This window comes from Lotus japonicus, chromosome 1 (genome assembly GCF_012489685.1).
Source record: "Lotus japonicus ecotype B-129 chromosome 1, LjGifu_v1.2".
Classification (NCBI taxonomy): Eukaryota; Viridiplantae; Streptophyta; class Magnoliopsida; order Fabales; family Fabaceae; genus Lotus; species Lotus japonicus.
In genome coordinates, this window is record NC_080041.1 from 92,102,155 (window position 1) to 92,105,590 (window position 3,436).

The window sequence follows — 3,436 nt, forward strand, 5'->3', positions numbered from 1 at the left end:
TGAGGATGAAGTAACTGAGATTTGAGAAGTTAATTAGTGGTTTTGAAAGAATCAAACGAAAAGAAACTAGTGGGGAATGGTATAAGACCAGTTGGAGTTAGGGCTCATCTCATTGGAGACCAATTAGGTGGTGAATAGATCTTTGAGGTTGATATTGATGAGACCATCAAATTCGTCAAAAGGATGGTTCGAGGCTTGACTAAAAACCCAAAATGTTATTGATATTATCATATGCATGTTTTTGTCTTCATGGTGCAATACTCTTTTTAGTTTATTGTAGTATGTTGAAGGATGTTTGTGAAGATAAATATTAAGCTTCATTGGAAGAAGGGGCAAAGATAACATATCCAATGAAAGGAAACCAAGAAGCACATAAACAAGATCTAATCTTTGGGGTGGATGAAAAACTTCATATTCTTTTTAAAAGGGATGGACATGATTTGATGGTAACCCATAAAATTTTGCTTGTAGAGTCCACATAACAACATTGGATGAAAGTGACCTCAAAACTGAAGTGACATAAATTGTGGAGTCAGGTTATGTGATTGTGTCTCGAAATGAAGGAATCCTTCTTTCTAAGAAACTTGCCAAGGAAGGAAGTTTGAGAATTAATTTTGATTTAATGATTCTATCAAGGCTTACTACGCAACAAAAGCATGGATCGGAAAAGATTATTAATAATACTCGTGAAATTTCAACATTTATCTAACTAGTCATAAGTATTATTCAATATCTTTTTCAGCTCATGCTTATGTCCCATGGTTAGTCTAATAAGAATATTAGATCAAACTCAATTCTGAAGTTTCCTTTCTTGCCAGGTTTCTTAGAAAGACATTCCTTCATTTGGGACCACAATTACATAATCCGACTATACAATTTCTATCACTTCAATTTTGAGATCTCTTCCATCCAAGGTTGTTATGTGTAGAGTCTTTCTAAAATCATTTTCCAACTAAACATACCTTCAAAAGAGCATGAGGTTTTCATCCAGTACAAAAATTAGATCTGATCTTCTTCTTGGTTTCTTTTCTTAGAAAAAAATGTTATCTTTGCTCCCTTCTTCCAACCAAACATACCTTCAAGATTTCTTCAACATACTGCAACAAAAACAAAAAAAGAGTACAAAAACATAGATCTCATAATGAAAACTATACTAGGAATGGTGATGGTAGATGTCTAGTTCCATTAGAAAAATTGGATTCAAATTCTTGCTTCTGAATTCTCACTTTTGGGAATTTAATTTTCAAAAGATTAATTTACCCAAAGTATTTTGGGAATTACACGGTGCAGATGGTATAAATAGGTTTTTTGTTGTTCAAAGAATAGGGTGCTTTTGGGCTTTTCCATCCCTGTTGTTATCATCGTAAGTAAATAGGTCACATCACTTAGTGCATGTAAAAACCAGGATAAATTTTTAAGTTGAAATAAGAATTAATTATTGAATAAACTATTTCCAGTAAGTCAGTAACTTTTATAGAAGTAAAATTGATCCTAACCAACGAAAAACATGCATTCAAATAAGTGACGGATCCAGAAATTTTATGTTATGGGGGAAATATATAAATACAAATTTGCCACACTAAAATCAGAACATAAATAACAAAAATTTAAAAAAATATTAGAATTATTCTTTACAAGTTTTCAAATTCTTAAAAAAATTTGCTCCTGCAATTCTAACTCGGGTGTGGTGAATGTTAAAGTCTCCCCAAAAATACAGTTTATAGGATTTGAACTCTCATCTTAAGGATTTAAACAACTACTTTCTACCACTGCCACCAACACTCATTGGATAACTTCATAGTCTCTTAAACAACAAAATAACTTTACAAGAAAAAAAAAGAGAAAAATAACAATCAATGGTAAATAGTAAACTTGGAGGACAACTTTGAAAACCAAACGTCAATAAATGTAATTAGAAGTAAAGCCATAAATCATAAGTTAACAAACACAAATCACATGTATTAGTCCATGAAAGAAAAAAGGAATAGAATGTCATGGGGGCAATCTACTACTTCTTATTCATGAGTTTGGATTTCACTATTCCTACAAAACAACCAATCACATTATGCCATCTGTCCTTATTTTTGTTACTTTTTCAAATTTTGTTTATCTCCACCGTTCATCTGATCTTCTTCTTTTTCCTGATTTCCTGTTTTTGGACCTACTTCTACGTCACATGAGTGTACTCTCATCCATCCATCGCAGCTCAATGTTTCCTCTCCAATGTCGTCATCGTCCGCTGGCTACTTCTATTGCTTGCTCATCCATATCTACAGCTCAGTTTCTCATCTGCTCCCGTCTAATCGCGTCTCTGCTTCATTCAATTGCATCATCGCCGACCTTCCGTGTTCAAGGAGGTTTCGCTCGCCGGAAATGGTGGAACCAGCCATATTTCGACAGGTACCTCCATTCATTGTTATTTGTTCATCCTTCTTTCTAAATTCCAGATTTGAGTGCATTCCCAAGGAGCAAATCTAGGATGAGCAATCCTTTGGTATGTTTCCAGTCTAAATCACTTTAAATGTTACTGATTTAATTTTATTTTTTCATCCAGAATGTGAACTTGATTTTTGGAGTAAACATTTTAGGTAGTAGATTTCTCTATAAATACTCCCTATGTGGTGAAGGGAGAGTCATCTACCACCGCCGCTTTCCCTCTCTGAGCGGAGTCATCGTTGGGTCGCAGCGGAAAAAGCCACCAAAATGCATTCATTCAGGTACAGAGCCAACGCTCTGCTCACATTTGCCATAATCATTATGGCCTTTATGTGCGGCATGACTTCCTTCTCTGATACACTCAATTCCCCTTCTCCCTCTGTCCAAGTCCCGGTCCTGAAGATCAACTGGTTTCAAAAACAGCCCAACGGCAATGACATTGAATATATCAGAAGATTTGCAGTCTCTTTTCACGTGGAACACAAAACAGGTTTTTGCATTTATAGCTGCTGAATGTGAAACTCCAAAACATTCCTTGAATCAGATATCCTTGTGGGATGGTATCATTCCCTCTAAAAAGCATGCGAAGTTTTGGATCCACATATCAAATAAGTACCACTTCATTGATCAGGGAAGCAATTTGTGTGGTAAAGAATTCAACTTGACTGTGCACTGGCATGTTATGCCAAAGACTAGCAAAATGTTAACAGATAAAATAGTTATACCAGGTTACCGATTTCCTGAGGAATATAGATGATGATGCCTTCTTGTCATGTTAATGTTTTTGCTGTAACTTTAGCCTTTTCTATAACAGAGATAAAAGGTTACTTTAAAAAGCTAGGATTAGGGGAAAGGATTTCATGTTTTGGATGTTGGAAATCAATATGATTTGTAACTTTGAACACTTGCACATCCGAAATTTGGTTGTGAGTATTTTCATTCATCCTGCTTTCCCCTATCCCATTTGTACCTTTGTTCAACCATTTGTGTACTTTCACTG

The 3,436-nt window shown here is 35.0% G+C and overlaps 1 pseudogene; it reads left to right on the top strand.

Moving 5' to 3' along the window:
- The first annotated feature begins 2,703 nt into the window (after positions 1-2,703).
- Positions 2,704-3,193, top strand: LOC130732231 (signal peptidase complex subunit 3B-like; annotated as a pseudogene).
- The last annotated feature ends 243 nt before the right edge of the window (positions 3,194-3,436 follow it).